Raw genomic sequence first — 25,053 nt, forward strand, 5'->3', positions numbered from 1 at the left:
TCTTCACTAAATAACCTACACTAAGCCAATCAGGGTATTCCCAGGCACAGTGATTGTTCAGAGATAGACATGTGACCTTAGTTGGTCCAATCAGAATGATCCTCAAAATTTTGATGGAATGGATCCATAAAGACAGTCATTCTTTCCTCCTGGAATTTCATGAGAAGTGGCTGGAAGTTGCTAAGTTCCATCTTGGGAACCCCAGGGAAGCCACCTTAACATGGCACTGCAGAAGGAAGAGTGGACAGACAGAAACAGTCTTTGGGACATTACTGAGTCACTCCATAGGGCACAGCCTGATGCTGTCCTGCCCTGGACCTTTAAAGTGTCACGAATCAGTAAGCTCCCTTTAGTACTGAAGTCAGTTTGAATCAGGTTTTCATTCACTGGTGACTAAAATATACCAAGTAACAAAGATTCTTTCATTCCTCCATTCATTCATTCATTCATAAAACATTACGTATTTTTTTTCTGACATCAAATGTTGTGTCTTTTCCAAACAACCACAACCAAATGCTCAATTCTCCAACACCAACAGTGTATCCTACAATTCAATTTAATTCAGACACTGGCTGCCCAGAGTTAGCCCAGACCCCAGAGATCAAGGGTTCAGTCCCACAAGACTTGCCTCCACTTCACAGACCAGCTACAAATGGAATCCCCACACTCCCTGCACTGCAGCTTGGCTGACTGCAAATTCAGGGGTTCCCACTGCAACGCCCTTCATGTTCCATTATTTGCTAGAACAATTCACCAGTTTATGATAAAGGATACAACTCAGAAGAGCCAAATGCAACAGATGCATAGGGCAATGTTTTTGGAGGTGGGGAGCAGGTCACAGAGTTTGCATGCCCTCTCTGAGTGCACCACCTTCTCAGTACACCAATATTTTCCCCAACCTGGAAGCTCCCCAGATCCCATCATTTAGAGCTTTTAACGGAGGTGTTATGACATAGGCATGATTGATTAAATCATTGGCCGTTGGTGACTGAATTCAATCTCCAGCCCCTCTCCCCTCTCCAGAGGTGGGGCTGAAAGTTCTAACCCTGTAACCACTTGGTAGGTTTCTCTGGTGAACAGCCCCTACCCAGAAGCTACCTAGGGCTTTCCTCCAGGAATCATCTCATTAGCATATAAAATACAATAAATTCCAAGGGTTTTAGGAACTCTGTTCCAGGAATCTGGGACCAAAACCAAATATTTATTTTTTATTATACCACAGTGACATATACTTACCCTGATCAGATATTCTGCTCAGCCCTGGAAGACAGTCAATGTATACCTTCAAGGATCTCCTTGGGTCAGGAGGTGAAATGCGGGCAGGGAGCAGTGCATAGATACAATACGTGGAGCTTAAAGCAATGAGCTATAAACAGTATCAGTCAGAATAACAGGTATCCAAGATATATTTAGTCACCTCCAATAGTGACTAGACTAATACTAGTCAGGAAGGACATTATCCCTGGTCTAGGTCACACCTTGTATCCTTTTCCTCAGATGATCCTCAAAGTGTCATTAATTAATAATAAATTAATCACAGCAAATCAGTCCAACAAAAGATTCTTCCCTTGAGGCGCAATGATTTCCCTTCCATGTTCAACTCATCACGCTATATATTTTACAGATTTTGAGACAAGCCCAAATTTTATTTCCCCAGTGCATCTAGAGATTTCTTTACAGGTATATTATTACCTTTAAAAGAATCTCAGGGGCTTCCCTGATGGCGCAGTGGTTGAGAGTCCGCCTGCCGATGCAGGGGACACGGGTTCGTGCCCTGGTCCGGGAAGATCCCACATGCCGCGGAGCGGCTGGGCCCGTGAGCCATGGCCGCTGAGCCTGCGTGTCTGGAGCCTGTGCTCCGCAAGGGGAGAGGCCACAACAGTGAGAGGCCCGCGTACCGCCAAAAAAAAAAAAAAAAAATCCCAGGGACATCCCTGGTGGTGCAGTGGTTAAGAATCCGCCTGCCAATGCAGGGGACACGGGTTCGAGTCCTGGTCGGGGAAGATCCCACATGCCGCGGAGCAACTAAGCCTGTGCGCCACAACTACTGAGCCTGTACTCTAGAGCTCGCGAGCCACAACTACTGAGCCCGCGTGCCACAACTACTGAAGCCCGCATGCCTAGAGCCCGTGCTCGGCAACAAGAGAAGCCACCACAATGAGAAGCCCACGTACCACAACAAAGAGTAGCCGCTGCTCGCCGCAACTAGAGAAAGCCTGCGTGCAGCAACAAAGACCCAACACAGCCATACGTAAATAAATAAATAATAAATAAATATTTAAAAATCCCAGGTTACCTCCATGCATTTTGCCTTTTACTAAAGTATCCTGTTACTAGAATATGCAGCCTCTGATTTCCAGGAAATCTTCAGCTCTGTCATTCCAAGAAGGCTCTTTAGCTCAACTCTGTCAACAGCCCCTGGGAGGTGTGGGATTTCTAAAGATGCCAGTTCCCAGCTCTCAAGGCTGGGGTGACTTACATGCCAACCTGGAAAGCACTCAGATGTCAGGGTGTGTGTGTCAGCTGAGTGGCTGACTAGGAGATTCCAGGAGACAAAAGAGATTGGAGTAATATAATTTTAATAATGAGAATGGCAAATAATGTGTGGCTTAGCGAAAGGAATCTTGGAGTTAGATGGATGCAAATGTACTTACTCACTGTGTCACCGGGGCCCAACTACCAAGCATTCTGGTGCCTCCGTTTCTTTCCCTGAAAAAGAGCGGCAAGAATTTCCTCTTGGCCGAGACACACACAGTAAACGAGCTAACGTCTGTATGGTGCTTGGCCCATGGTTGGTGGTTGATAAATGACTGCTGTATTTGTTTACAATAAGTACCATCCTAGAGTATTTTTGGTTATTGTTTTGAAAATTTTGAAAGCATGATACACGTTTAGCAATCCTCGACTTCCTGAATGCTAGGCCGGTGCTCTGCTCGAGCACCTACTATTTGCAAGCCCCCCAGGGCATATATCCTGCCAAGATATAGATCCTCACCTCAAGCAGCTTACAGGCCAGGCCATGGAACACTTACATCAGTGCAAAGGATGAACACGAGAGTCCAACACAGCAGTAAGAGAAGTTTAAAAATAAAATCCAGGATGAATGATCACACGTATTAAACCAAATGTTACAGAACCAAGAAGAAAAAGCAGTGGCGAGTCAAAACACTTCAGGCAATTTCAGTTTTCATCCCAATTTGGAACTGATAGAATTCTTCCTTTTTTTTTTTTTAAGGTGAAAAAAGAGCTATTTGGATTTACTGACATCACGTTCCCTAATGAATGGTCTTTCTGATTCAGAAGTTCTATCAACATGCTGATGTTATATCTCAGGGATGCAAAAGCTCTGCACAAAACAAACCTCAGATGTCCTAGAACAACCCTTCTTTTCCAAATTTGCTTCTTATTTTCAATTCCAAAAACAACACACGAGGCCTCAGAAGGTACAAACGACCTCATGTTTATGCATGTGACCCTGGAGAAGTGAGGATTTCAGATGTCTTTGATCAATGAATTGGCGGAAGAAAACATCTCCCCAAAGTTACTTACAGAAGAACCAGTTCTCCCTGCCCCCACCTCACCTCAAACCTACAGAAACCTCCATCCTGCATCCATTTACAATGGAGCACTTGACATGACTTTATTGGTATATCTTTCTTATGCATTTGACCAATCAAAATGATAATTTAGACAAACTGGGGATGGCAGAGTGCATTATCCAGCCATATCTCATTATTATGCAAAAAATGAGATATTCACAGCAACTGTCTCATCTATTTATTGTTTGATTACTCATCTGGAAATTTTAATACTTTCTTCAGGGGCAGGGACTGGCAATAAAAAAATAGACCTATATATCAAACCTTTAACTTCCAGCCATCATTGTGTGCCATAATACAGATGGAGTGGCTATCAGCAAGCTTTACTGTGTTGGTTTATTTCCTTCAACAGAGAATGTGGATTTAAATGGGATAAAGCAACAAAGTCGACTTAAGGCTGGAGGGCCCCTTGGAACCTTCCAGTTACTTTGCAAGCAGAGATAACTGGCTTTAGTCTGCCTCCCAAGGAACTAGTACCTAGGGCTGCCAGTAGCTGTCTGCAAGATGAGAAGAGTGGGCATAGAAGGAACGGGAGGTATTCAGGGCGAAGGATGAGACGACTGCATCTCAGAAAGGCTGTTTCCCATCGTCCTTCACATGGCAGCATTTCCATGGGCCACATTCCCCTTCTCACAAACATAAATACCAGCACTGGTTTTAATTACGTTACAAGCAATAACATATTTACTGTTCATCACAAGCCTGTGAGGTATGTACTGGTACTACCCCCCCCCCTTTTTTTTTTTGGCCACGTGGCTTGCGGGTTCCTACTTCCCCAACCAGGGATCAAACCCAGGGTCCCGGCAGTGAAAGCACCGAGTCCTAAACACTGGACCTCCAGGGAATTACCATTACCCCGTTTTATAGATGGGGAATTGAGGCAATAAGTGGTTACATAATTTGCCCAGGTAGAAGGCAATGAAAGCAGGATTTATTTTATTTTAATTTTAAAAATTCTTCCTGGAATTGTGTTAGTTTCTGCTGTACAGCAAAGGGCATCAGTTATACATATAAATGTATCCACTCTTTTTTAGATTCTTTTCCCATATAGGTCATCACAGAGTACCGAGTAGAGTTCCCTGTGCTATACAGTAGGTCCTTATTAGTTATCTGTTTTATATCTAGTCGTGTGTATATGTCAATCCCAATCTCCCAAGAAAGAAGAATGCAAATTCAGGCAGCCTGTCTCCAGAATTTGTGTTCTGCATGTCAATGGCACAGAAGTGTAGCGGCTCTCTGCTTCTGCTTGTCACCGTTTGTGCCAGCAGAGTAAATTGGTGGGGAACAGAGCATAGCCTACCTCCCGGAGAATTAGATGACCTATATTTGTTTAAGGATCAGATTCTTAGACCCAGAACAACTGAGTTAGTAACTCGCATTTTTTTAACAAGTTCCCTAAACAGTTCTTAATCACATCAAAGTTTGAGAACCACCAGAGTAGATTTTCTGGACTAGGAGTCAGAAAATAATCTGGATTTGGGTCCCAATTCCACTGCTGATAAGCTTTATAACTTTGGAGAAATCATCTGAGCTTTTTTGGCCCAGGTTTCCTCATCTGTAACATGAGGACAAAATATGTCTGCCCTACGTACTGCGCAAAGCTGTTTGGAAGAATGAGATGAGATAAAGCACGTGAAAGAAATCAGCAACTTGAAAAGATTTCCAAATATGAGCTATTATTATTGGTCTCTCATTACTTCATGTGTGCAAGATTTTTCTCCTACCTAAAATTATTGGCTCTTTGAGGTGATAGGTACCGTACCCATACTTCTTCTCTACCCCACAGTAGCTTGTCCCATGCCAAGCATGCTGTAGCCACCCAAAAAACCTGGCTTAGTCCAATATATTTTAAAAAAACATGTAAGCAAGAGTACAGAATCAACACTATCTACTATTTGAAATTCTAGTGACCATCATTTATACACTGTGCCCGCGACTCCTTAGGATATCGTTATGTACATGATCACGTTTGATTTTCACGAGTCTTGTGGGAAAGAGGGAAGTTAATGGTGATAGCTGCATTGTACTGGAAAGGATGAAGCTCAGGTGAAATAATTTGCCCAAGGTCACCCAGTTAGTAACCAAATGACAACTTCCACAGTTTCCTGAGACACCACGCAACACATTCAAAGGACTTGTCATTGGAACAGCTCTACCAACATAGATGGAAGGTGCCAAATTTGAGAAAAGGGAGAGCCATTACCCACGAGGAATATTATGAGGAGAAAAAATGTTGGTGGTAAGAGAAGAAGATGTTTTATTTGCATAAGGAGCAGCCTGATTTCCAACAGGTAGAAAACTTTGCCCACTTGGCAGGAACGAGGCACAAAAGGCAGGGAGCTTATGTGAGAAGCTACGAAATACTTCCCTTGCTGACTTATGAATAGAACAGCATCCATTTCTCCTCCCGTTTAAAGAACCAGTACAATTCTGGAAAAAACAAGATTCTACAAAAAGAATTCAAGCCGTCTGCTTTCAGAAATACTGTCACTTTTGCAGTCACACGGTTGCCAGGCTAGGAAAGAGGACATGGGACCATCTCCTGGTTTCAACATCTTCCACTTTTGGGCTCAGTTAGACTCTGTTCACCAACAAACAGTTTTCCAAAGGCAATTATGAATAAGTTTCATCTGCTGGACTGGCCCAAATGCATTTCACATTCTAATACTCTTAAATTTTCTAGACCTACCATTAAGCAACATTAATTAAGACTTTGTGGTATTGGCATAAAGATAGACAGAGACCAGAAATAGACCCACACATATCTGGTCAATTGATTTTCAAAACAGGTATCCAGGTAATTCAATGGCTAAAGAATAATCTTTTCCATAAATGAAGCTTGAACAAATGAACATTTAAATGGAAAAAAATCTCAACCTTTATCTTACACCATTCACAAAATTTGACTCAGGCTGGATCATAGACCTAAATATAAAGCCTAAAAGTATAAAACTTTTAGAATAAAAAAATAGGAAAAAAATCTTTGTGACCTTGGCTTAGCCAGATTTCTTAAAGGGGACATCATCAAAGAAAAAAATGATACGCTGGAATCAAGGAAAAATGAAAAGATACAAGATATATATCTGATAAAGGACTCGTATCCAACATATGTAAAGAACTTTTACAACTCGATAATAAGAAGACTAAAAATAATAAGCAAAGATGTGAAGAGACACTTCACCAAATAAGAAATATGAATGGTAAATAAGCACTTGAAAAGCTATGTGCTCAAAAAATATTACTCATTGGGAAAATGCAAATTAAAAAACACCTATGAGAATGACTAAAATTTAAAACCCAACAATGCCAGGTGTTGATGAGGATGCAGGATTACTGGAACTCTCATACATTGTGTACGGAAATACAAAAAGGACATTCAGTTTGGAAAATAGTTTGGTAATTACTTATAAAGTTAAACATACCCTTCTCACATGACCCAGCAATTCCACTCCTGGGGATTTACCCAAGAGAAAAAAATACTCTGCATAAAGTCCTATACATGAGTGTTTATAACAGCTTTATTTATAATGGCCCCAAACTGGAAACAATCCAAATGTTCTTCAACTGGTAAATGGATAAACAAACAGGTACATCCATAGAAGGCAACACTCCTCAGCAATAAAGAATGAACTTCTGACACTTGCAACAACTTGGATGAGTCTCAAAAGCACTATTCTATGTAAAAGAAGCCAGATACAAAGGTTACTGTAGGAGTCTATATTCACATGAATTCCCGTTTACATGAATTTCTGGTAAAAGCAAAAATACAGGAACAGAATTCAGATCAGTGGTTGCCATGTGCTAGGAGTAGGGACAGGAATTGACTCCGAACGGATATGAGGGAACTTTTGGGGGGTGATGCAGCTGTTCTATATCTTGATTATTGTGATGGTGTTTATTCAACTGCATACATTTGTCAAGTCATCAAATTGTACACTTAAAATTAGGGAATTTTTAGGGCTTCCCTGGTGGCGCAGTGGTTGCGAGTCCGCCTGCCGATGCAGGGGACGTGGGTTCGTGCCCCGGTCCGGGAGGATCCCGCATGCCGCGGAGCGGCTGGGCCCGTGGGCCGTGGCCGCTGGGCCCGCGCGTCCGGAGCCTGTGCTCCGCAACAGGAGAGGCCGCGACAGTGAGAGGCCCGCATAACGCAAAAAAAAAAAAAAATTGGGGAATTTTACTCTATGTAAGTAAGTTACACTTAACTGACCCCCCCTTCCCCAAAAGTCCTTCCAATGGCTTCCATTTCCTCAGAGTAAATGACTGTAAGCCAATAGCCCCTCCATGCTCTGATCCTCCCCTCCCCTTTGGACCTCATCCCCTTCCACTCTCCCTCTTGCTCCTCTGCTCCAGCTAGAACAGCCTCCTGGCCACGAGCCTTCTATGAACATGCCAGGCACGTGCCCTCTCTAAGGTACTGCACTAATTCCTTCCTTCCACCTCCTCTAAGTCTGTGGTTAAATGTCACTATCTCAGAGAGACTTAATCTCTCAATGAATGTTATCTGAATGGGCCTCAGTTTTCTCATATATAAATGGGTGAAGCTGAATCAAAAAATCTGAGAGCCTTCTGGCCTAACATTATACAGTTCTGACATTCAGCTTTTAGGATGCAAAACTCCCCAGGGATGATAACAGAGTTAAATAATAACTCTGGCCGCTGAGCCTGCGCGTCCGGAGCCTGTGCTCCGCGACGGGAGAGGCCACAACAGTGAGAGGCCCGCGTACCGCAAAAACAAAAATAATAATGAATAAAAATATAAAATAAAATAAAATAAAAAATAACAGTTACATAAGAAGGCATTAAATGGCAGCTAAGTGGAACAGAGTTCTGGAATGTTCTGAGGGGGAGAGGTCACGTCCAGCTGTCAGAATTGAGAGGTTCAATACAGGAAGTGACCCCTAAAGATTGGGTAGGATTTCTTTACATGACAGCAATTACCTGGACAATTGGAAATACTGTTCTAGCCTCTCTTTAAAGTAAAATTCTGGGTTCTACTTAGTTTGTACAATTTGAACATACTCCCCTCCTTTGAGGACATTCTAGAAAACTGCCGTACCACCAATGATTCAGAATTTCTCCTGCATACCCATGGTACACTTTCTTCCTCGCAAGCCTGCTGGGGTTATTGGCAATTAATTGGCTAAGGTACACATTCCATCAGTGCCATGCCAGACATCAGGAAAATTGACAAGGTCTTTCCCTTGTTGTTGTAATATGTCTGCTGACATATCTTTTGTACTATACTCTGATCTCCTAGGGGGCAGGGTGTGAGTCTCCCTCAGCATTGGATCCACCAGGATGGAGCATGGTAGGCTCAAAGAATGCATGTTCCTCAGAATTCTGAGCATTCTGCTGGTATTAATGTGCACACCAGGGAAGAACAATTAGCAAGGTCATTAATCATGACTCTTCCTATTTAATTGTAAAAACTAATTGCCTGTTAAGGTAAGGCAAGCCTTATTTCCTTAATCAGAGTGGTTACAACCTGAACATGTTGGGAAAATCTGAGATGCTGATGTGAAAGACAAACTGGATGAAGTTCAAATACAAAGCCGAAATCTCAAGGTCTTCTCATTTACTCTTGTTTACTCATGGTCTTTAATCAAGGTAGGATTTTTACCTAGACAATCTTCACAAGGGAAAGAGAGATTGGGAGTAACATATACACAGGGACAGAATGTTAGGCTGTGGTTTGGATTGCTCTCTTTCTAAACAGACTTTTACTCTTGTTATGGACTGAATGTGTCACACACACACACACACACACACACACACACACACACACACACACACACATATTCATATGCTGAAGCCCTAACCTCCAATGTATCTGAATTTGGAGATGGAGCCAGTGTTTAAGGTTAAATGAGGCCATAAGAGTGGGGACCTGATCTGATAGGATTTGTGGCCTTATAAGAAGAGACACCAGAGAGCCTGCTCTTTCTCTCTCGCCATGCACATGCCCTGAAGAAAGGCCAAGTGAGCACACGGTGAGAAGACGCCTATCTACAGGTCAGGAAGAGAGGTCTCACCAGAAACTGAATTGGCTGGCACCGTGATCATGGACTTCTAGTGTCCAGAACCGTGAAAAATTAAATGGCTGTCGTTTAAGCCACCCGGCCTGTGGCATCTCTCATAGCAGCACAAGCAGCCTAAGGCAGTTCTCTCAGCACTATAGTGCACCTGGTTACAAATAAGCCTAATCCTACACCCTCTGCTCTATGGATTTAGAACTCCCCTGTCCCAAGGTTTTCCAGAAATCTCTCAGTTCCAAACTAACCTGCTCTCTCCTAACATTTTCCCTGCTACATTTCAACGAACACATGAAATTGAGAACTTCTCTTTTTGCTCTGTATTATCCAGTGGTCAATGGCTTTCATTTTCCATAGCCAACATTAATTTAGATTTGAAAATTACATTTTCTAGTAAGTTTTGTATGATGGAAAATTTTCAAATAACCTAGTGAAGAGTGTAGGTATTACCTTTGTACATGTGTTTCTAAGGAGAGCTGGATCCAGCAAAAAGCATTCAAAAATCTACCTTTCCGGGACTTCTCTGGTGGCGCAGTGGTTAAGAATCTGCCTGCCAATGCAGGGGACACGGGTTCAAGCCCTGGTCCGGGAAGATCCCACATGCCACGGAGCAACTAAGCCCATGCGCCACAACTACTGAGCCTGCACTCTACAGCCTGCGAGCTACAACTACTGAGCCCACATACCACAACTACTGAAGCCCACGTGCCTAGAGCCCGTGCTCTGCAACAAAGAGAAGCCAACACAATGAGAAGCCCGCGCACTGCATCGAAGAGTAGCCCCCGCTCACTGCCAATAGAGAAAGCCTGTGTGCAGCAACGAAAACCCAACGCAGCCAAAAACAAATAAATAAATAAATATTTTTTAAAAATCTACATTTCCATACATTACTTAATATCCTCAGTCTTTGGAGACATTTACGGGCATTTTTACAGAAGACTTTTTGGCATTGTATAGAATGAATCCAAATTCCTCAGTTCACATGACTAACTCTCATCTCTGCACCTCATTCAAAACAGCTCAGAAAGTTATGAGGCTAATGTCACTCATCCCCTCAACCCTAGGATGCCCAAGGCATTTTTGTTCTAGATGTTGGCCATGTATCACAGTACAAGTTCCATTTGAACGCCATTGCTCTGAGTTAGGAGCTGTGAATGCTCTCTTTAGTCTATCATGAGGGCTGGTTTTTCAGTTATTATGACAATGTGCTTTTGCACTGTGTTCCTCTTTTACTTTGAAAGCCAAAGCAATACAGTATGGTGGAAAGCTAGGCGTTTTAGAGCTAGATAGAGTTGGAGTTTCAACTTTTTGGCTTACCTGTCTTTCCAGGGTCAGCTTTCTTGCAAAATGGAGATACTCATGCCTAGGTTTGCTGTGCTGTTGGCAACGGCGACACTAAGACATGTGTCTGAACATTCTGGGGTACTGCATCAGTCAGAGTTTGTCAGAAAGGCAGAAACGCTATAAGAGATAGAGAATAAAGCATTAGTAACACAATTGCAGGAGCAAGTGGAAAAGTCAACGCAAGATGTGGCTGCTATGCCTGGGGGAGGGTATGAACCGGGTTGGCAACTGAGGAAAAAGACTTGACAGTGAAGCGGAGGAGAACAGGACAAACAAGAACCAGGAAGATGTACTGGAACCTGCATCTATGTCTCTAGGCCTCCATCCTCAATGATGTGGGTGACTTGCAGGAAAAACCTACTAGGTTTTGCCACAGAGCTGTCCACATACCTGGTCTAAGACTTGGAAAAGCTGAGACAGGAAATCTAATGGGAACTATAGGAACTGTGGGCCCAGGTACAACCCACATCCTCAATGTGAGCTGACAGATCAGTGCCAACCCATCAAGTTACTGCCGTGCTTGACACCCTGAACCAACCTTCAAAGGCTAAAAGTTGATACTACTTCACTTGTGTCTTTCAAATCTCATGTAGCTTTCTTCTGTGGCTAATCCTAACCTGGAACCCTCTAGGGAAAGTAATCCTGGGAGAATTAGTTCAGGTTTAGCTAAGTTTATACAGTATAAAGCCACTATAGTACGGATTTCCACAATTTTTTAAAGAAGTGGAAATGGATTTATTACACGAAGCACTATGGTTAGATCTGTGTATTGTGGGAGGAGAGAAAGAGACAATAAGGAACATAAATATCCTTGGCTCTGCAAGTTTGTAAATAGTATATCCCTTATTCCAAGCAGAGTCTTGGTCACCTTTCTGATGCTCCCGAGATACTGCTAGAAGATTAAACAAAAAAAACCTTGAACTTGCAGGAACCAATTGATATTCCTTCTGGACAAACGAGCTAAGTAAAGAATCTTTCAGAAAAGTTCCTAAACCAAACCTACTCCTATGTGGATATAGCATGAATTATACTATACAAACTCAGTTTCATGCGATGAAAACTGTGGACTATATAGCAAATTGTCAACAGTGCATTATACTTATTCAATAAATGTTAGGTGAACGAATGGAATAAGGACAAAGGATTAATCCTTCCTTCTAGTGATTAACACATAACCATGTTCAAACTCTGAATTTGTTAACGAATACAAATCATATTTACTTGGGTTTTTCTGATGGAAAAATGCTCAGTGTAAAATATGCAATGCTCAGTTGTTCCATCACGTGATAATCAGTTGCAGAAGATATTGCTGGAAACCACACAGCCTTACTCATGTAGAAAGATGGGCATAAAGACAAGATAATTTACATGTATTTATAAATCTACCAGCATGCAATCTCCACTGGCCTCTCAATATGCTTTATAATGTCACTTTCAAAACTTATAAACACATTTATACTTATTTAATTTTTTTGAAGGAGTAATGCATTCAAAAATTGGTTAAAATAAAAACATGAAGAAATGCCATGCCATCCCCTAGCAGCTTCTCCTTGCTGCCCTCAAATACATAACCACTGTCATTAGTGTTTTGCATATCCCTCCAGACACTCCTACGCATATACAAGTAAATACAAACACGCTCGCCTCACCCCCAACTTCCTTTGCTACACGAATGGGAGAAGAATCTGTACACTGTTATTTTCCAGCTTCCTTTTCTGTTTGTTTGGGGTTTTTTGCTGAATACACCTTAGAGTTCTTTCCGTTATCAGCACATAAAGAATTTCCCCATCCTTTCATTCAGCTGCTGACTACCCCGTTGTATGTACGTGCAGTAAGTTACACTTTCAAATTTTATCTTCTACTTTCCATTGTCTCGGAGCTTGATTTTGGCTTCTCCCTCCACCCCTCCTGGAAGTAACTGCCATTCAGCAACTGGCGATTCTTCAAAGAGAAGCAACACAAATGACGCCAACTTCGGGATTTGCGCAGTTCTGGTATCTTCTCCATTGCACAGAGCCAACAGACACATGTGCTCCCGTCAGCAAGCTGCCTCCTTTCCCCTCAGCCGAGCTCTGGATGTCAGGGAACATGACCGACGAGCCATACTTCACCCACAGAATGTGAGCTTTAAGCCTGTATGACACGGTGCCCAGCTGTGAACAGGCCAGCCAGCTCCCCGATTCGCTCCATTCTCCCAGGCGCCTGGAGCTGGGCCCACCCCGAGGAGCTCCTCCTCCAAGGTAAAGCTCCCTCTGTGGTCATAATGCAGTCCTGAATCCATATGCTTGGTTTAGTTCTTCCTAATTACATCCATGGATGTTCAAAAACACTCAGACCAAGAAAGAGACCAAAGGGACTGTGGGCACTTGGAGCTGCCGAACAGGCAGGTTTTTATACCCTGGCCACTGGGGAGACGCATGAAGGTCAGATGGTATGTCGCAACATATATTCCCTACGAGGCATGTGGAAAGCCTGGGGCAGAAAATGCCACCTGGGAAGCCGTGAGAAACACAAAGGGATCAAAGCATGAGTCCTGGAGTTACTCCAGGGGAGTGGGTGGTCCCAGGTGGCTGCCTCCTGGTCACCTCTATAGCCTTCCTGGGGGCAATGGCCTTTCCTCTACAGCCAATACTCTTGCTGTCTGGATACACCCTCTTCGGGAAAGCAAGCATGCACTTACCCTCTGCGGTGGACAAATTGTTTCTAAGGAATCTGTGGGTCAAAAAAGACTGACACTTTCCTTTCAGCTTTTACATAAGTCAACAAAAGTAGCATTTGGGTGATTAAGAATTCATCTCAGGGGCTTCACTGGTGGCGGAGTGGTTAAGAATCCGCCTGCCAATGCAGGGGACACGGGTTCGAGCCCTGCTCCGGGAAGATCCCACCTGCCGCGGAGCAACTAAGCCCGTGCACCACAATTACTGAGCCTGTGCTCTAGAGCCCGTGAGCCACAACTACTGAGCCCACGTGCCACAACTACTGAAGCCCATGCGCTTAGGGCCTGTGCTCTGCAACGAGAAGCCACCGCAATGAGAAGCCCATGCACTGCAACAAAGAGTAGCCCCCGCTCGCCGCAACTAGAGAAAAGACCTCGCGCAGCAATGAAGACCCAACGCAGCCAAAAATAAATAAATAAATAAATAATTTTTTAAAAAATTAAAAAAAAAAGAAGATACCGAGGCCCCTCTTTAACAAAAAAAAAAAGAATTCATCTCAGGGCTTTTGAATGGGTCATCTAGACAGCAATTTGGTTTCTAAACTGTAATGAATACATGTGTGTATGTATTTTGCAGCTTCACATGCCCATGTGATTATACTGTTATGGTAACTTACTTCTTTGTATTCTACCAGCTTTGGAAGACTCTTACATTCATTTTGCAAACTTGGCAATAAAATCCTCTTGCTTAGAGGTCCGAGATGCACTTACCTTACTCATACTAATTATAATAATAGCTAACACTTACTGATTACTTTGCTGAGTACTTTCCACATATCATCTCATTTAATCACCATCAACAACCCTGTGATGTAGGTCCTATTATTATCCAAGTTTTACAGATGAGGAAACTGAGAGTTAGATAAACTAAGTGACTTGTCCAAGGTCACACAGCACACCCAAAGGAGAACTGGGCTGTCTGATTCCAGGGCCACCATGGTCATCACAAAAAATCACTCCGGAGCCTTGTTTCTGTCATAGACTGTTTACCCAGTTGTGGGGCTTCCTAAATTTGCTGGGAGGGTCAGGGGGAGAAAAATCTCCCTTTGGGTTTAGCTATCGAGAATTATAGAACTCTATGCCTTTAAATTACATTCTACCCATTCATATCAGCCATCCTCTCTTTCTTCTACCTTTTTGGACTAAAACGGAAAACAGGAGTTAAGCGTTTCAGAATAACTCCCCTTTCAAAAGTATATTTGTACATAGTTAGGGGTCTTCAGGCTCTCTATGAAGCTCTCCCAGCTCCACTGGGAAAAGTCCTGGTTTCTTGCTCTGAATTTGGCTATCTACCTAGACAAGCACATTCCACTGCATTACAGTGCTGTGTCTGCAACTCTCGTTTCCCTGTGAGCTACTGGAGAGCAGGATCACTGTTAACAGTCATCCTTGTATCCCTGACATCTGGCACATAGCTGTGGCTCAGTAAAAACCTGAAAGGTATTGATCCTACCAGCCTCAGGGTAGTGAGGAGATAAATCTGCTAGCCTCTCCCCCTGCCACTGCACATGCAAATGAAGCTCCCTAAGAGGCCAAGAGAGCCCCGCCAAATTCTACTAAATCCCTCTTCTTAGGGTTTGTTTGTTCTGGTTGGAATGCAGGATTCCTTCGTGGGGCTTAGAACAGCTGGGTCCATACCAGTGCTCCTTAATGGGCTCAGAATTAGGGAATTTGGTGCCCCAAAGAACTCCAATGGTAGAATATAAAATTTGAGACAATTATGGTCTTCACTTTCCCTACCTTTCCTCTATCATCGGTATAAAGTGGGTCAAGAAAGCGTGGGAGGGCTTCCCTGGTGGCGCAGTGGTTGAGAGTCCACCTGCCGATGCAGGGGACACGGGTTCGTGCCCCGGTCCGGGAAGATCCCACATGCCGTGGAGCGGCTGGGCCCGTGAGCCATGGCTGCTGAGCCTGCGTGTCTGGAGCCTGTGCTCCGCAACGGGAGAGGCCACAACAGTGAGAGGCCCGTGTACTGCAAAAAAGAAAAAAAAAAAAAAAAAAAGAAAGCGTGGGAGGGCTTCCCTGGTGGTGCAGTGGTTGAGAGTCCGCCTGCCGATGCAGGGGACACGGGTTCGTGCCCTGGTGCGGGAAGATCCCACATGCCGCGGAGCGGCTGGGCCCGTGAGCCATGGCCGCTGGGCCTGCGCGTCCGGAGCCTGTGCGCCGCAGCGGGAGAGGACACAACAGTGAGAGGCCCGCGTACCGCAAAAAAAAAAAAAAAAAAGAGTGAGAATTCCATTTCTAAATGTAATGATATGATAGTAAGAGCTAGGCTTTGCTGATAAAAATACCCTATAATCCTGATTTTTTTCATCAAAATAAAGATTGGTTGTATCCCACAGGTCGGATGCTTTTGTACAAACTTTAGGTTTAAATTAGGGCCTGGTGAAAAATTTACAGGGACCTTTGGAGAAATTCTGCAGTCAGAATTTCAGGAATATCCAATTGTTTTCCAGAGTGAGTAACTCTTCTTTGGGATCATTTCCAAAGTATCACTCTCAATCATCTTGTTGTCAGAAATGGGAATGATTTAAACACTGCTTACATATGTCATGTCATAAGGGAAGTCTTGCAGGAGCTTATCTATTCAAAGAATTTCTAAGAGAGGACAATCTTAGGGTGGACAGAATCATCTTAAGCTATCATCCCCTTCCCATTACTGAACAGCTGATATACTCAGCCTGAAAAACTCTCACACTCATGCTTCAAGACCCAACTGAAATGCCACCTCCCTTGAGGAGCCTTCCCTGACTCCATCAGACTGATTTGGATGATCTCTCCTTTGTGTTTCCAGAATAGTCTGCATGTGCACCTATGACAACACTTACCACATTGCATTGTGATATGTTTGTCTCTCCAAGTAGACTATGAACTCTCTAGATATTTTTATTGTTTTTCATTTTTTGAGTTAAAAGGTATCACATGCTCATGACAGAAGAAGAAGAAAAAGAAAAAGAAGCAACAGCAGCAGCAGGAGGAACAGGAGTAAAAAATATAGAATAATAATAAGTAGAACTACCATATGACCCAGCAATCCCACTACTGGGCATATACCCTGAGAAAACCATAATTCAAAAGGAGTCATGTACCACAATGTTCATTGCAGCTCTGTTTACAATAGCCAGGACATGGAAGCAACCTAAGTGTCCATCAACAGATGAATGGATAAAGAAGATGTGGCACATATATACAATGGAATATTACTCAGCCATAAAAAGAAACGAAATTGAGTTATTTGTAGTGAGGTGGAAGGACCTAGAGACTGTCATACAGAGTGAAGTAAGTCAGAAAGACAAAAACAAATACCGTATGCTAACACATACATACGGAATCTAAGAAAAAAAAAAATGGTCACGCAGAACCTAGGGGCGAGACGGGAATAAAGACACAGACCTACTAGAGAATGGAGTTGACGGTAAGGGGAGGGGGAAGGGTAAGCTGGGACGAAGTGAGAGAGTGGCATGGACATATATACGCTACCAAACGTAAAATAGATAGCTAGTGGGAAGCAGCCGCATAGCACAGGGAGATCAGCTCAGTGGTTTGTGACCACCTAGAGGGGTGGGATAGGGAGGGAGATGCAAGAGGGAAGAGATATGGGAACATATGTATATGTATAACTGATTCACTTTGTTATAAAGCAGAAACTAACACACCACTGTAAAGCAATTATACTCCAATAAAGATGTAAAGAAAAAAATAAATAAGTGGTTTCCCTTACAACTTAGATCCCCAGTACATCCCAGAAGCAAACTCTCACAACAGTTTTTTATGTATCTTCCCAGTTTTATCTATGGAAGTACAAACATCTATATGCAAATGTTCCTTTTCTTTTTAAAAAAGCACAAATAAAGCATTTCTCAACCTGCATGATATTCTGGCACCAGGCAGAGTGCTAGGAATACAGCAGATGTTCAATATGCATTGAGTGACTGGGGATTAGCAAGGTTCCTGGTATTTATTTATATTTATTTTTTAACATCTTTATTGGAGTATAATTGCTTTACAATGGTGTGTTAGTTTCTGCTTTATAACAAAGTGAATCAGTTATACATATACCTATGTTCCCATCTCTCTTCCCTGTTGCGTCTCCCTCCCTCCCACCCTCCCTATCCCACCCCTCCAGGTGGTCACAAAGCACCGAGCTGATCTCCCTGTGCTATGTGGCTGCTTGGTTCCTGGTATTTAGAGAGTTCTTCAGCTGTCTGAGTCTCTCCCTTCTTCCCTCTGTCACTTCCCCCTCTCAGATATTAGGGAAGTAAAACTCAAAACAGTCGATTTTACTACCTAGAAGCAGGAGCTCAGTAAAAAGACAAGAGAAGATTGATATTCACAGCTAAAATGTACATGGGTTTCAATTTCCTCTACTGCTTCACCCACTAATGCTTGCAGATAATAGAGAACTAATTGCATCTTTGAAAACTAGACTCGTAATATAGATCATTTACTGTACAATCTGTAATATAAAGATCACAAGGTAAAGAGTGCCCCTGGCTTTAATAGCACATATTAGTAAGGACTTTTTTTTTAATTTATTTATTTTATTTATTTATTGTTGGCTGCATTGGGTCTTCGTTGCTGCGCACGGGCTTTCTCTAGTTGCGGTGTGTGGGCTGCTCATTGTGATGGCTTCTCTTGCTGTGGAGCACAGGCTCTAGGCGCACAGGCTTCAGTAGTTGTGGCACACGGGCTCAGTAGTTGTGGCTCGCAGGCTCTAGAGCGCAGGCTCAGTAGTTGTGGCACACGGGTTTAGTTGCTCTGCGGCACGTGGGATCTTCCTGGACCAGGGCTCCAACCCATGTCCCCTTCATTGGCAGGTGGATTCTTAACCACTGAGCCACCAGGGAAGCCCTAGGACACTCTTAATATGACTTCTATTATTTATACTTTAAGGACTGCAGTGCTATGCTGACTGATTCTGTTATTTCAGTTTTTTGCTTTGTTTTGCCTTTTTTTGTTCCACTTTAGTATCCCCAGCAGAATCATAACTTTTCACAGAGGCATCTAATTTCTTAACCTCAAAGCAAAAGAGAAACATTTTTCAAATCTTCCTCCAGGGGTGGGGGTGGGTTCTTGAATGGATGTACTTAGATGAATTAAACTCAGGTCTCCGGCTGGATGTGTGAGCTGCCCAGACAAAGATGAAGGTTAACGCAGTTTAAAGATGAAATATAGACCATCTTGCACAAAACCACTGTGTTGCAGTTTAATTAAAAGAATTCATTAAAGCGGCGCCCCATCCAGAGTAATTAGTATGCGTAATTTATGCGTTGCCTAATACACAAGGGCAGTAGCCTGAATAATAAACTCAAGTTAACCTTAAGTGGAAGAGATTGAACGGTCAGATGTTTATTTAGCTCAGGTTTGCTCACGAGTTAAGGTTAAAGAGGTGAAATTCAGTTACAGTTAATTAATTAATTTCTCAGATTTTCTTCATGAAAATCCTGCCTACTCAATTGGGTAAAAGTTTTGTCAAAGGCAGATAGCACTATTTTTATTCATCAGCTATTTTCTGACATGTCCTCTAGGAAGTTAACCATATGAGAGAACAAATTTAAGGCAACTGCTAACAGAGAGAAAAAAGACCCCCGCAAAAAAAAAAAAAAGTGTGAGCTAATCTGGGGTCTGTGCCTATAAAAGATAAAACCAGGTCACATTTAAAGAGGGTGTCACTAATATTATCAAAATGTTGGGCCTGATTAAGACAAGAGTGTCCAGTTTTTTCTAATAATGGGCCATGTGTTTAGGAAATCATATATGTATTTGAGCTTTGCGGATTTCTACTGACAGAGTGGTAAGATTCCAGGCCTGGCGTGTACATAACAGGTCACAAATATGAACCAGTGCTTAGGCAAGTTCTGTTTATTCCTTTCACGAGAAATGCTTCATCATGTCCCAATTCTGTGATGTAATTTTTGTGGAATTAAACTTGAAGAGTTCAAAATTATGCAATTAATTGTATTCAGCTTCAATTACAATGACTTATCAATCAAGTCCTTTGGCAAGACACCTGGCACCCCACCAGTGATTGTGACGGGAAGTGATCAGGCCTGAGGAATCTATTGGTTCATGTGAGCAAGCTAATTAGGTGAATTGTTATTGCTTGATTGCTTTATTGGTGGCTGCATGTAGGTAGGAGTTCTGAGGTTTAGGAGCCGGGATAAGTGAGGAAAGATCTAAATTAATTTGATTTTTGGACTGGAAAGACCAAGGACTGTAATAAAATCAACAAAATGTATCAATCATCTGATACTTACTGAGCACCAATTATGTGTAAGGCACTGGGCCGGTCTCTGGGCTTCCATATTGAATCTGAGCAGAAGACAGAGGTGTCCTCCCCCCAACTCCCAGCCCTGACCCCCCAGGACTAATGGTCTAGACGGATGTAAGACAGAAGCATAAGTGAATATGAGCGTCCACAACAAGCCACACACAACAGTTGGTTTTAGAACTACATGAGGACCAAGTAGCAGACTTCCGTTATTTAAGAGCATTTCTCCCTTTGCAGGACTGCCTTTCCTCCATTCCATACTGTTCCAGTGGGCTGCCAACCACGTCTTCCCACCTGCCCACATAGGGGGCACATGGCCCAAACTAGGTCAATCAGATTTTCTCTTCTGTAAATTCGGATTCTGAATGGAGAGAAAAACACGAGGAAGAAAGAGAGGTGGCACTGAGTCATCCAATGACGCTGCCCAGGGGCTGCCATGGTTCCTTCCCAGAAAGTGATTTATCATCGCTTCCATTTTGTGACCTTGCCAGGTTCATGGCAAAATCCTACTTGCTCTCTGTCAGCCAGAGTTAGTTTCTGAGGCATGAAAGCAAAGACAAAGAACATTCCTGAGGTTCAGAGACAGAAGAGCTTATTTCTAGCTGGAGAGGTATTGAGGAATACTACAGAGAGACAGTGTAATGCACGGGATTCTGGTCTGGCTTGCCAAACTAAGAACTGCATATACAATATATGCAATCCTGCAGGATACACAACAAATATCCCCATTTAATAGATAGGGAAACTGAGGCTCAGGAAGGTTCTATAACTTACCCAAAGCCACACTGCTAGCAAGTGGCTAAGCTGAGACTCGAACCTAGGACTTCCTGACCCCAACGACTGTTCCTTCTTGCACACCAAGCAGTTCTCCAGTTTGTGGCCTTGGGCAAATCACTTTAGCCTCTATGTACTCTGGGTTCCTTAGTAGTAAAGCTGGGATGATAATAGCTGCCCTGTGTCCCCTGCAGGGCTGTTGTGAGGATCAAAGGGGAGAATGTCTGTGAAAGCACTTTGAAGCCTGTCACACTATCCAAATACTTGTTAAGGCTTCCTATTGTTAGAAGGAACCCCCAACTAGGATGGGCCAGATATTGAGAGGTGACAAGGAAGAGGCTGGTAGAGGGTGTGATCACAGGAACGGGCCTCTGGGGGAGAATGGGGAAGTCCTGGGAGACAAAGAGTCCCAGGGGAGCTTGGGGTCAGCAGGTGCAGGGCAGCAGAGTATGATCTGCCAATCCAGAACTCTCAAGACTGAGGCCTGGGGAGCTCGAAGTTTGAAATGGATGGTTTGAACATCAATTAAAAGAGGCGATACTCGGAGATAGTGAGTAAAGGAAAAGTCTTATCTTCAAGAGGTCAAGCCATTTTCACATGCATCAGCTCATCAGATCTTCACTGCAACCCTAGGAGCTCTGTGTCATCCCTGTTTCACAGCTGTGACTCTGAAGCTCAGCAGGGTTAAGAAACCTAACGTCAGAGTAGAGAGGACAGAAACAGATTTTAAACCCTAGCCTTACTGAGCTTTACGCACCATCTTTAGCTTCCTCTGATTCTCCCACCCACCTCCTCCCTTCTTTCTCTCCTCACCCACAACTCATTAGCTGGAAAGAAAATGCAGAGGTCCTAGTCTCACTGAATGAATATGATGTGTGACCTTCGAATAATTGCTTAACCTCTCTGAATTTTAGATTCCCTTATTTGTACAATGACCTGGTTGAACTCTAAAATACTCTGTAAGAGACCAGAGATAAACCCACACACATATAGTCACCTAATTTTTGATAAAGTAGGCAAGAATGTACAATGGAGAAAAGGCAGCCTCTTCAAAAAATGGTACTGGAAAAACTGGACAATGTAAAAGAATGAAACTAGAACACTCCCTAACACCATACACAAAAATAAACTCAAAATGGGTTAAAGACCTAAATGTAAGGCCAGACACTATAAAACTCTTAGAGGAAAACATAGGAAGAACACTCTATGACATAAATCACAGCAAGATCCTTTTTGACCCACCTCCCAGAGAAATGGAAATAAAAACAAAAATAAACAAATGGGACCTAATGAAACTTAAAAGCTTTTGCACAGCAAAGGAAACCATAAACAAGACCAAAAGACCACCCTCAGAATGGGAGAAAATATTTGCAAATGAAGCAACTGACAAAGGATTTACCTCCAAAATTTACAAGCAGCTCATGCACCTCAATATGAAAAAAACAAACAATCCAATCCAAAAATGGGCAGAAGACCTAAATAGACATTTCTCCAAAGAAGATATACAGATTGCCAACAAACACATGAAAGAATGCTCAACATCATTAATCATTAGAGAAATGCAAATCAAAACTATAATGAGATATCATCTCACATCAGTCAGAATGGCCATCATCAAAAAGTCTAGAAACAATGAATGCTGGAGAGGGTGTGGAGAAAAGGGAACCCTCTTGCACTGTTGGTGGGAATCTAAATTGATACAGCCACTATGGAGAACAGTATGGAGATTCCTTAAAAAACTAAAAACAGAACTACCATACGACCCAGCAATCCCACTACTGGGTAAATACCCTGAGAAAACCATAATTCAAAAAGAGTCATGTACCACAATGTTCATTGCAGCACTATTTACAATAGCCTGGAGATGGAAACACCCTAAGTCCCATCATCGGATGAATGGATAAAGAAGATGTGGCACATATATACAATGGAATATTACTCAGCCACAAAAAGAAACGAAATTGAGTTATTTGTAGTGAGGTGGATGGACCTAGAGACTGTCATACAGAGTGAAGTAAGTCAGAAAGACAAAAACAAATACCGTATGCTAACACATATATATGGAATTTAAAAAAAAAAAAAAATGGTCATGAAGAACCTAGGGGCAGGACAGGAATAAAGACGCAGATGTAGAGAATGGACTTGAGGACACGGGGAGGGGGAAGGGTAAGCTGGGACGAAGTGAGAGAGTGGCATGGACATATATACACTACCAAACATAAAACTGATAGCTAGTGGGAAGCAGCCGCATAGCACAGGGAGATCAGCTCGGTGGTTTGTGACCACCTAGAGGGGTGGGATAGGGAGGGTGGGAGGGAGACGCAAGAGGGAAGAGATATGGGGATATATGTATACGTATAGCTGATTCATTTTGTTATAAAGCAGAAACTAACACCACTGTAAAGCAATTATACTCCAATAAAGATGTTAAAAATAAAATACGCTGTAAGCATTATCTTCCCTGAGGCTGTGTTGAAGACAAACCCTTTCGTTTGCATAAATCTCTACCCTTGAAGACCCAGCCCCCGCCCCCTCGCCCATGCCCCCGACCCGCCTCCTGAAACACAGGTGGTAGAGTTCTGGGGGGCTGACTGAACCACTCAGACACAGGAAACTTCATTTCTTGTAGCTTTTGCAATAGTCTGAAAATAAGCCGTAAGTACGATACATTGTAAGATGACGGTTTGCTCATCAGATCAGTACCTTAGTACGGGGATCACCAACTGGGCTTCCCTAGAAGGAACAGAAAAGTTCCCTTTTCAGTCTGATGGTCTTCATCTAGGAGGAGGCTGCCCTTCAAGTTTCACCATGTGACCCTTTGCCCAGGTGCCCACTTTTACTGAGACGCTGGACCACAGTAGCCCCAAGAATAACAATGGACAAACAGGAATGAACATAATTACCCAGAAGTGGAGGTAATTACCTCAGATCCAAGAGCCAGAGCTCCAAGTAAGCAATTGTCTGCATGACCGCCCTTGGCAAAATTACTGCCGGGAAAGATACCTTGTCCCCATTCTAAAATCACAAAAAAAGCACTGTCGCTTTGAGAGCTTCATGTTAAGCAAGCCCACAAAGTTTAAACTGGAGAAGACAATCTCACTGAAAGTGTTGTTTTTTGTTGGTGTTTTGTAATTTTCTGTTCCTTTCGCATAAGCTCGTAAACTGCATGCATGCAGGGACGCTGGCTTTTGTTCACTAGAAGAGTGCCTGGCCCATAGGTGACAAATATTCTTGAATAAATTCATTCATACACACTTGCTAAAACAATTAGAGGCCTGCAAACTTTACAGAGAGGTGGGGAGATAAGGGAAGCATCCTGATCTCTCGCTCAGTGGTATATACCATTACAACCAGCGAGGGCCACATCAGCACGGCACACACAAGGGCTTTGGGTTTAGACTAACAGCTGTCCTTCCAGCCCCTTCTTGAACTGTCCCACCTTGCACAAATGACTGAATCTCAGTGAGCTTGTCTCCTTATGTAAAATGTAGATAACACATGGGACTGTTTTGAGATCATGTCTTTGAAAGTGCCTAACAAAATGTCTGGTTCCCTAATAATAGGTTCTCATTCCCTTGCTGTCCCTGGCTGTGCTGTCCAAGAAGGCAGCCCTTAGACATCTGTGGTTACTGAGCACTTGAAATGCAGCTACTGCGATGATGAAATCAAAGTTTTAATTAAATTTAACTAATTAATTTAGATTTAGATGTAAAAACTGAAGCAGTGTAAAATTTTTCTCATAAATACCACTTTAGCATAATGGTAGGAATACACTTTAATTATTGCATCACATACGATACAGTATTATTATGTTGTGTGCGTATCAGGCACCAGCATCATTTCTAATGGTACACATAAACACTGTCACTGATCCAGCCAGTGGACATACTGATTGATTCAAGTGATTTTTTTGGTCTATGCCATAACGTAACATTATAATGTGTTTGTTTGAATACAAAATATAAAATGCAGACACCTCAAATTATAGTGACAACTATATAAATCATAATTGGTTATGAAATTGGAATTTTAATTATAATTAAATTGTTTATAGTTAAAAAAAAGTAAGTATGGACAAATTTTAAAACTGAAAATGGAACTTCCGTTGCAAAATAAATGAGTCACCGGTATGAAATGTAGAGTGTGGGGAATATAGTCAAACCACATAATATCTTTCTGTGGTGACACATACTGTAACTAGACCCATCACTGTGATGAATTTGAAATGAAGAGAAATATTGAATCACTATGTTGTATAACAGAAACTAACGTAATGTTGTAAGTCAATTATACTTCAAAAACAAACTCATAGGGACT

This window comes from Leucopleurus acutus (assembly GCF_964270905.1).
Source record: "Leucopleurus acutus genome assembly, chromosome: 1".
NCBI lineage: Eukaryota > Metazoa > Chordata > Mammalia > Artiodactyla > Delphinidae > Leucopleurus > Leucopleurus acutus.